The following is a 10,984-nucleotide window of genomic DNA, read 5'->3' as shown; positions in this document are numbered from 1 at the left end:
CGTCCACCCCAGCCGAGGAGAGGCCACAGCCACGCCAGCAAAGAGTGAGGGCGGCGGCCCCCGCAGCAGGCCACCCGTCACCCCCCAGGACCGCTGTGGATAGCAACGTCTCCCAAGCCAGCGTGGCCCAGGGCACCCAGTCCTGTGCCTAGCATGTTCCCCAGGCAACCATGCAGCTGTGGAGCCTGAGACCTGGCAGCGGCCGGCATGGGATGCCACCAGGAGAGGAGCCACAGACATCCCCGCCTCGGGGTGCAGAATGGTCAGCTGGGCCCCCTTTGTGGGGGTACAGCAGTGAGCCTCCGTCAGCCGTGGAGGTACAGCAGTGAGCCTCCGTCAGCCGTAGGGGTACAGCAGTGAGCCTCCGTCAGCCATGGGGGTACAGCAGTGAGCCTCCGTCAGCCATGGGGGTACAGCAGTGAGCCTCCATCAGCCGTGGAGGTACAGTGAGAAGCCTGTCAGCCAGCTGCCTCCACCTACCACACACTGCCCAGTAGGACCAAATGCAGGACCAGGCATCAGCCATCTGGGGCTGGGCAGTGTTTATCCCCATTTCCCAGATGGGGAAACTGAGAGAGTTCATCACATGACGACTTCATCCCACGGCCCTACCTGGGACCTAAGCCCAGAGGCAGGGCAGCCCAGTGGGTGGGGAAGGGAAAATTCCTGTCCCGGGGACAGCCTGGCTTCGCCTGTAAGGAGGCCCCAAGCCGTCAGAGGGAGCCCCTAGGTGGGAAGACCCCTTCCCCTACCCAGGGGGGCTGGATGGAAGAGTGTGGGCTGGTCTCTCCCGGCTAAGTTCCTGGAAAAGGCAAGTCTAAGCCCCTCCCCGCTGGCCTTTGCCCTTTCACCCCTCCCATCAACCCCACCGGCTCTGCAGCCCCAGGCCCCTCCTCTGGTGCTTGGGAAGGACTGGGTGGGGCTCAGGTACAAAGCCCCCTACTCACCCGCTGGAAGGCCCGGCCTCCATGTCAGTCACGGGAGGCACGCGCGACTCAAAGGCCACTGCCCACGGCGCACAAGAGCCCAGGGAGCTGGTGCCTCCAGGGAGACGAGGGACATTGTTGCCAGAGAAACTCTGGGCGTCTGTGCGGGCTCCTCCCCGGCTGCAGCCCCAGCACTCACCAGGGACTTCACCTGTACGCTACCCCACCCCGCGGCCACCCAGCCCCAACCCCACCCCCTGGGCCCCCAGCCCTGCTGTGGGCGGGATGGGGTGGGGCAACACCTGGGGTGCTCCACCCCGTTAGGCCCTGAGGGGCTGTGCGGGGCTGAGCAGGGGAAGGGTCTCCAGGCACCACCAAGGACCCCACCCTGACGGGCAGAGGGCAGGCACACACTTGGGGCACCCCACCCACGCCCCTGCTGTGCTCCCCAAGGACAGCAGGGGAGGGCGGGGCCATCAGAGCCCCCAGCAAGCCCTCCCAGCTTGCTGCACCCCTCATTTCTACGTCTTCCCCTGGGACCCCCCACCCAGCCAGCAGGGTCCGGCAGCTGCAGGCTTCCAGCCCGGAGCTGCTTCCGAACCTCGAAGCAGTTCCATGGAAGGGTGGCCCGTGGGGCAGTTCGGGCCTGGCTGGGGGACTAACAGAGGCACAGCCAAGTCCAGTGACACCAAACTCAACCCTGTAGGCCACTCGGCTGCTGGAGTGGAACCTATCTACTACCAAAAACAGTTAAAAATTAGCCAGGCTGGGGCGGTCAGCCGGGGGCGGAGGAGTAACGGGAGGGCAGTGGGGATCCCGGCTGCTGGCCTCTGTCTCCTGCTGGGCCCCGTGGCCCCTACTCAGGGTGTTGGGTACCTGGGTCCTTGGATCCTGAGCTTCCCCGTGGGCCATTAGGCCAGTTTTTCAACTAAGGGCACTAATCAGTTTGCAGGACAGGACGCACTGCCCCCACTCCCTGCCCACTCCCAAAGCAGGTAGCTTGGGGCCCAGGGGTCCCCTTAGGGACAGGCAGCCTGTGTGGCCCCTGAAAATCCAGAGTTCTCCCAGGGGATCTACATGGCCATGGGGATGCCAGCAGGTGGCACCCTCTCCCCGTCCTGGCGGGGTTGCCCGCAGGGCTGTGCTGCTGGTGGAAAGGGTGGGGTCCCTGACACCCATCACCCGCCCCCAAGAAAATGTGTCCCTCCAACCCAGAAAAGCGCCCTAAGAAAACACATCTGTTGCCAAGAAACTCATTTTGGTGTTCAGATTGGAGTTGGGAGCAAAGGCTGGGAGGTGGCTCTCTCCAGTGCTCAGGGGGTCCTGCTCCTCTGCAGGCAGCTGGGGGGCAGCAATCCCTCGGTCCCCAGAGATTTCTCAACACTGTCCCAGGCAAGGCCATGCTGCAGGTGGCCCCTATCCCTGGGCAGGGGGCCGGGAAGGGGCGGCCCCGGCAGGAGCTTCTTGGACCCTCGGCCTGCCTCAACACAGCCAGGAGGTGTCCAAGGATCCCAGATGAGGCCCTCGTGGGTTTATTCCCACCGCGGACAGGCTCAGATTTGTGCTGTCCTTGTGTGGGCTTTTGGGGACAGCCTGACTTTGTCTATCAATGTCAGAGAAGCAGGGGGATGTTCACCTGGCCCAGGGCTGTGCACAGAACCTGGGACCTGCAAGAGGAGGCAAATTCCTACTGAGTGTCCGGACCATCCCCTACCCGCGTCCCTTCACGTTGGGTTTTGGCCCCCAAGTGGACAAAACGAGGCAGCAGTGCTGCCATGGGGCCACACCAGCTCCTCCCTAGGCTCACCTGCTCTCTGACGAGAGGGAGCGGCCCCTGGGGCCTGTCTGGGGCGTTGGCTTCATGAGGATTCACAGTGTTACCAACAAGAGCCTTCCTGATCACAGAGCTCAAACACTGCCCAGCCCTCGGCAGGCCCCACTCCCACCGGGCCCTGGGGTCAGGGTTCCAGGTGCAGGCCGAGGGTCCCCGTGCACTTCAGCAGCTGTGCCAGCCCCAAAGCAGCCTTCCTCCATGTCTACAGAGGTGGGGGGCCCAGCAGCCACTCAGGAGAGAGCTCTGGCAGGAGCTGTGTGTGGCTCCATGTTGCTCAGAAGAGAGCCCTTGGCTGGGCATGGTGGCTCAGACCTGTATTCCTATACTTTCAGAGGCTGAGGTGGAAGGATAGTTTGATGCCAGGAGTTTGAAACTGTCCTGGGCAACATAGCAAGACCCTATCTCTACAAAAAAAATTTTTTAATTAGCCAGGTGTGGTGGCATGTGCCTGTGGTCCCAGATACTCGGGAGGCCGAGGTGGGAGGATTGCTTGAGCCTGGGAGGTCAAGGCTACAGACAGCCCATATTGCACCACTACACTCTGGCCTGGGCAACAGAGCAAGATCCCACCTCAAACAAAAGGAGAGCCCTCCCTGCTCCCTGTCCTTCTGCTGTTGAAGAGGCTGCAGCGGGTGCTTTCCCACAATAGAGGGGTGTGATGGGCTTTCCCTCACCCTGGGGGCAGGGCCAAAAGTAGATAAATTGGTATTTATTTATGCAAAATATTGCATAATTACAATATGCAAAAAGTATTACAAGTGTTTTTGCAAAACAACCAAATAATGCTATGGGGCTTCCTATGAAAAATAGTTCCCTTCCCCTTTCCCAGAAGCAAGCACTCCCATTTCTAGCTGACTCCTTCGGTATTTACTCTGTGCCACCAAAAAGCACATTCCTATTGCCACTCCCCGAACTGTAAGGTTTAGGGGGTCCCCATGCACCCCACCTCTCAGCTTGTCTGACCACATATGTCCCTCCCCACCCTCCTCATAAACTCAATATTCAGAATTTACATGAAAATACTATTTACAGCTGACCCTGTAGGGTCTACAAATACTTTTCCTCTTGTTTTCCCCCTGGATTGTGTAATTTTTGGTACTTACGAATAATTGAACCTCAAATTTTCTTCCAAGTGTCTAAATTTCCTGTGTACATGCAAACGTCTGAGGCAGGTATCATCACTTTAGTCTTCTGGAAGAAATTCCTCCAGAATCTTCTCCCCTGCTCCAAACCAGGTTGATGCCAGAGGAAGAGAGGCATCCCAGGATCTCCCCAGCAAGGTCATTCTGGAGCTCCCAGTGCTTCTCCTCTGTGGAACCCCTTGTTTCCTGTGTGCCCTCTTCTCTTTATAGTTAGGCTCCTTTGTTTGGGGCAGCACGTCCCTCAAGTGGCTTCATGAGAAAGGGCGCATGCCTGAAGTCTTTATTCCACCTGCCGTTTGAGCACTGGATGGTTAGTTTGGCTGGGTATAGAAGTCCAAATTGGGAGACATTTTCCTGGAGAACTGTAAAGGCCTTTCCACATTGTCTTCTAGCTCCTGGAGTTGCTCTTGAAAAGTCCAAAGCATGCCAGGCTGGAAATACCATGAACCATGCATCCAGAAAGACCCACCAAAGGCTTGTGGCTTGTGCTCCAGCGTAGATCACTTACAACTGATCAAGACCACATGGCTGGTGCTGGACAGAAGGACAGCAGCACCTCCAACGAGGTCAATGGGGACTCTCCTGCAGGCCAGGGGCTGTTACAGATAGCAATAGGAATGAGAAGATCCTAAAATAACAGAGGCCAGAGGGTGATGCTTAACTGCTAAACACCAGGTGGTTGCAAATATCCTAATTAATGGCAGGGTCAGAGGGACATCGCCCTGGAGAGTTGATGATGAACACAGTGTCCCTGGGGCAGGATAGATGGGCAGTTGTCAACTTGTACTAGCAGAGTAAATTAAGGATGAGTGACTGAGGGCGGTAGCCCCAATAAAAAGTCATAGTCTTTGCTGGGGTTTGGACCTGAGCCAGTCTTTAGACCTGGAACCGTTGACTGAAGAGGTTACCAGGAGGGACATGTAATATTCTGGCCAGCCCTTCTCGACAGAGACCTATAGGAGCTGCACTGGGATAGGGGACTGCTGGACATTTGAGGCCAGTGGGGTCAGGGTGACACAGATACCCAGAGACCCAGAATGTCATCATGCTCCCACATCGGGGCAGTCATTGGTAGAGCTCTGCCCAAGCTGCAGTTCCCAGTGGTCCTTACCCCAGGCTCTAAATAAGGGCTGGGATTGACATGTGGGGAGGGGGCCACTGGGGCCCCTGCATTGGACCCTTGGTCTGCAGGATAAGAGTGCTCGTTATGATTCCCATGGGGAAGGCAAAAGGGAACCCACAAAACTAGGCCCCTTCCCAGCCAAGAGAAGAAAGCAAAGCAGCCTCACCCCAGGGGAGGGAGATGGTGAGGATGAGGCTCTAGGAGGTGCAGGGCTGTCGGTCCCCATCACAGCCCTGTGTAACTCACTGGTCCAGGCCAGCTCCTGGTATGTGGCACGGTCTCCATTATGATCAGAAGTGGACTGCATTCCAGACTTGGCACAGTCAACCATACGGGCTCGTCATCCTGCCCCGGGGTCATGCGTACCTGCCCTGCCCCAGACCATCAAGGCCTTCCTCAGATGCCACATCGCTCCAGCCCATCAGTGACTTGATGCTGCAGGGCTGGGTGAGCAAAGGCCTCTGGGATACACATGCATCCAACAGGGCAGGGGTCTTGGGCGGCAGCGGCGTGCCCAGCACTCACCCACTGTGCCACGATGGCTGCAAACCTGGAAAGATTCTGAGGCCTATCTCATCCATAAGGTATTTAAGGGGCAGTGGTTGGGGTGTTGCTCGGAGGTTGGAGTGTTGCTCAGAGGTCAGGGAGTTGCTTGGTGGTCAGGGTGTTATGCAGTGGCTGGGGTGTTGCTTGGAGGTTGGGGAGTTGCTCAGTGATCGGGGTGTTGCTCAGTGGTCAGGGTGTTGCTCAGTGGTTGGAGTGTTGCTTGGTGGTTGGGGTGTTGCATCTCATCAGTGGTCAGGTTGTTGCTTGGAGGTCAGGGTGTTGCTCAGTGGCTGGGGTGTTCCTCGGAGGTTGGGGTGTTGCTCAGCAGTCGGGGCATCACTCGGCAGTTGGGGCATCACTCAGTGGTTGGGGTGTCCCTCCATGGTCAGAGTGTTAGTCAGGATGTTGTTTGGTGGTCAGGGTGTTGCATGGTGGTTGGGGTGTTGCTCAGTGGTTGGGGTATTGTGCGGTGGCTGGGGTGTTGCACTGTGATCAGGGTGTTGCTTGGTGGTTGGGGTGTTGCGTCGTGGCTGGGGTGTTGCTCAGTGGTTGAGGTGTTGCATGGTGGCTGGGGTGTTGCTCGGTGGTTGGGGTGTTGTGTGGTGGCTGGGGTGTTGTGCAGTGGCTGGGGTGTTGCATGGTGATTGGGGTGTTGCTTGGTGGTTGGGATGTTTGGTGGTTCACGTATTGTTTGGTGGTCAGGGTGTTGCTCAGCAGTTGGGGCATTGCTCAGCAGTTGGGGCGTTACTCAGTGGTTGAGGTGTTGCTCTATGGTTGGGGTGTTGCTTAGTGGTTGGAGTGTTGCACAGTGTCTGGGGTGTTGCATGGTGTTTGGGGTGTTGTTTGGTGGTCGGGGTGTTGCTCGGTGGTTGGAGTGTTGCTCAGTGGTCAGGGTGTTGCTCAGAGGTTGGGGTGTTCCTCAGTGGCTGGGGTGTTCCTTGGAGGTTGGGGTGTTGCTTGGCAGTTGGGGCATCACTCGGTGGTTGAGGTGTTGCTCAGTGGCTGGGGTGTTGCTCCATGGTCAGGTTGTTGCTTGGTGGTCAGGGTGTTGCATTTTGGCTGTGGTGTTGCTCCATGGTTGGGGTATTCCTTGGAGGTCAGGGTTGGTGTGTTGCTCCATGGTCAGCATGTTGCTCAGTGACTGGGGTGTTGCTCCATGGTCAGAGTGTTGCTTGGTGGTTGGGGTGTTGCTCAGTGGTCAGAGAATTGCTCAGTGGTTGGAGCATTGCTTGGTTGCCAGGGTGCTGCTTGGTGGTCAGAGTGTTGCTCGGTAGTTGGAGTGTTGCTCAGTGGTTGGGGTGTCGCTCGGTGGCTGGGGTGTCACTCCATTGTCAGGTGTTCCTCAGAGGACAGGATGTTGCTCCATGGTCGGGGTGTTACTCGGTGGCTGAGGTGTTGCTCCATAGTTGGGGTGTTGTTTGGTGGCCGGGGTGTTACTCAGAGCAAAACTGCAAGTTTATTTTAGTAACCTAAGGTGTGGGGAAGAAGTCTGTTGGCCTCCGGCAAAGAAGGCTGGCAGAGTTCCCCTCCCAACCCGGTGTAGCTCTCCAACGGAGTTCCGACAGTCCCGACAGCAGTGGGGAAGCTGGGAAGTCCGCGTGGCTCAATGGCCGAGAGCGGCTTTTCTAGGAGTGGGAGGGCAATAGACGGGGCACGGGCGTGTCAGGGGCGTTCCGCAGGTGCGACCAGGTAAATCTTGGTCTCTTCGGATTGACGTCACCTGGCGCATGCCCAGTTGGTCTGCACCGTCCCGGGTCGCCGGCTGCATTTTCGCGCCCGCAGGAAAAGTTGGGAGGGGGGATGAAGAACCTGGAAGTGCACCATCTTGCCTCAGTTCGTCCAAACACCCGTCTCTACTAAAAATACAAAAAATTAGCCAGGCATGGTGGGCTACTTGGGAGGCTGAAGCAGGAGAATGGCGTGAACCAGGGAGGTGAAGCTTGTGGTGAGCAGAGATCACGCCACTGCACTCCAGCCTGGGTGACAGAGTGAGACTCCATCACAAAAAAAAAAAAGGAAAGAAAAGTCCTGCTGGGCTACTGACCCCAGTGGAGACAGGGACCCAGCCAGGCATGTCAGGGTATGAGGTGGCAAGAGCTGCCCACCATGAGCTGACACAGCAAGTCCCACTGAACCCTAAGGTGGCATGCCCAACAGGGTTCGCTGTGCAATGGACATGGATGCATGAGGACAGACGTGGGGAAAGCAGAAGGCACCACAGTGTGGGCAGGTGCCCAGTCCCAGTCCCGCAGGGCCCACCCACCCTCGGGGGCTCTCCCAGGACCGCTGGAGGAGGGGTAGCTGGCCAGGCCTGGGTTACCGATGGATAGGCTCAGGGAGCAACGAAATGGGTACAGCTGCACATCGATGCCTCTGAGGAGGCTCTGGAAGGTTATGGTGCAGTCACCCTCAGAGGGACTCTGACATTGCCCTGGTCACCCTCGCGTGGGGGAAGGGAAGCAGCCTGAGGGGAGAATAGAAACGGAGTCATGGGCAACAGCAAATGGCCTCTCTGGCTGGTTACGAATCTACAAGAAAAAGATGGAGCCGTCAGGCAAAGAAGGCCTGGGCAGAGGCGTGTGGGGAGCGAGTGGGCTCCTGGGAGGCCTGGGCAGAGGTGTGCGGGGTGTGGGGGACTCCTGGGAGCAGAACAGTGTGCTGTCTTTGTATCACAGTCTGCACTCTCCAGAGAGTAACTGCTGAGACACTGAGCAGCCGAGCACACGGCACTGTCCAGCCTGCCGGGCATCAGCCACTCCTGCTGGCCAGTGGCTCGCCCACAAAGTGACCGTGGTGGCAGACAGTCACACTTTCAGGGACCCAACGAGCGGTCCAGCTCTGCTCCCTCTTTCCATGCCGCGCTCCTCCCCAGCCGTCCAGTTCCACAGCGGGGTCTCCTCCCTGGGCCCCTGATCTCTGTGACGCACAGTTTGAGGTGCGAACAAACTCCCTGAGTCGATGCAAGGGGGTGTTTAGGGGGCTCAAAGCTGATGCACCTGCACAGGAAACACAGTCTACCCTCCCCAGACGCCTGCTAGGCTTACCCTGGAGGCCCTGGGCCCAGGGGAGAGGAGCCCCTGCAGCCTGCAGAAGTGGGGAGGGGCTGCTGCAGAGGTTGCAGATTTTCATGGCAACCAGTAGCGGGTCACTGGGCCCAGGGTGGAAACCGCAGAGCAGAGGCTCAGGGAAGAGACTCTAAAAGGGTAGTTGGGGCCAGGTGGGGGTGCGGTGCTTTAGTGTCATCATGGTCAGACAGTCCATCAGACAGACGCAGGGTGGGTGCAGGGTGGGGACCCAACTAAGGCCGCACTGTGGCCTGGGAGGAGCCCTGCCTTGCATCCCATGGCCATCTGGCAGGACATGTCTGCTGCCAACAGTGAGCCCAGCATGGGCCAGATGCCCAGCAAGGCAGACTTGGCGCTTCCTGAGACCACCTGGAGTAGCACCTACTCAGCTCCCACAGTGCCTGGTCACCTCCACCCCATGTTCCCCATAAGGTCCAGGCCAACCTGAGCACAGCCCCTGCTCTGCCCTTTCCTGGCCCCGTCCTCATGGTGAAGTGGTCCCAGCACCTGGCATTGTCCTCCCTGCACTGCCGTGCCCACTGTGAGACTGGCATGTGCCCCTCTGGCCTGCCTGGCTGCCCAGCGCTTGGCTCAGGGTTGCAGGGTCTGAAGCAGGGGCAGGCTGGGGGCTGGGAGCTGGACCTTCCTCCTGTCTTGGGACCAAGGTCCCCGCTTGTGAGCCGCTGAACTGGGCCTCAGCCAACACCCTAGCTGGACCCCCCCTTTTTTTTTTTTTTGAGACAATGTCATGCTCTGTTGCCTGGGTTGGAGTGCAATGGTGCCATCTCAGCTCATTGCAACCTCCGCTTCCCGGGTTCAAGTGATTCTCCTGCCTCAGCTCCCGAGTAGCTGGGATTATAGACGTGTACCACCATACCCAGCTTATTTTGTATTTTCAGTAGAGATGGGGTTTCACCATGTTAGCCAGGTTGGTCTCGAATTCCTGACCTCTGGTGATCCACCTGCCTTGGCCTCCCAAAGTGCTGGGATTACAGGCGTGAGCCACCGCACCCAGCCCCCTTTCTTTTTTTAATTGAATTTAATTTTAAGCTCCAGGATACACATGTAGGATGGTGGGTTTGTTCCCCAGGTAAATGTGTGCCATGGATACAGGTGTGTGTCCCACAATTCATGAGCTGGAGCCCTCACTCACCGTGTGGGAAACTCGGAGTAAGGAGGTAACGAAGGTTACATGAGATCACGAGGCCGGGCCCTGATAGGTCTGCTGCACCTATCAACCCATCACCTAGGTATTAAGCCCTGCAGGCATTAGCTGTTTTCCCTAATGCTCTCCCCCACTACCCTCCCCCAACGGGCGCCAGTGTGTGTTGCTCCCCTCCCTGTGTCCATGTGTTCTCGTTGTTCAGCTCCCATATAAGGGAGAACATGCAGTATTTGGTTCTCTCTTCTTGCATTAGTTTGCTGAGAATAATGGCTTCCAGCTCCCTCGCATCCCTGCAAAGGACATGAACTTGTTCCTTTTTATGGCTGCATAGTATTCCATGGTGTATACATAGCACATTTTCTTTACTCGCTCTGTCATTGATGGACATTTGGGTTGATTCCATGTCCTTGGTATTGTGAACAGTGCTGGAGTGAACATATGCATGCATGTGTCTTTATAACAGAATGATTTATATTCCTTTGGGCATGGACCCAGTAATAGGATTACTGGGTCAGATGGTGTTCCTGGTTCTAAATCTTTGAGGAATCGCCACACTGTCTTCCACAATGGTTGACCTAATTTACATTCCCACCAGCAGTGTAAAAGTGTTCGTATTTCTCCACAACCTTGCCAGCATCTGTTGTTTCTTGACTTTATAATAGTCACCATTCTGACTGGCACGAGATGGCATCTCATTGTGGTTTTGATTTGCATTTCTCTAATGATCAGTGATGTTTAGCTTTTTTTCATGTGTTTGTTGGCCACACGTATGTCTTCTTTTGAGAAATATCTGTTCGTATCCTTTGCCTACTTTTTAATGAGGTTGTTTTTTTCTTGTAAATTTGCTTAAGTTCCTTGTAGATTCTGGATATTAGCCCTTTGTCAGATGGATAGATTGCAAAAATTTGCTCCCATTCTGTAGGTTGCCTGTTCACTCTGATGATAGTTTCTTTTGCTATGCAGAAGCTCTTTAGTTTAATTAGATCCCATTTGTCAATTTTTGCTTTTGTTGCCATTGCTTTTGGTGATTTCATCATAACATCTTTGCCTGTGCCTATGTCTTTTCTCTTTTTTTTTTTTTTTTGAGACGGAGTCTCGCTCTGTCACCCAGGCTGGAGTGCAGTGGTGCAATCTCGGCTCACTGCAAGCTCCGCCTCCTGGGTTCAGGCCTTTCTCCTGCCTC

The sequence above is a fragment of the Piliocolobus tephrosceles genome, chromosome 14 (genome assembly GCF_002776525.5).
Source record: "Piliocolobus tephrosceles isolate RC106 chromosome 14, ASM277652v3, whole genome shotgun sequence".
NCBI classification, from domain to species: Eukaryota; Metazoa; Chordata; class Mammalia; order Primates; family Cercopithecidae; genus Piliocolobus; species Piliocolobus tephrosceles.
This window is presented reverse-complemented; position numbering follows the sequence as displayed.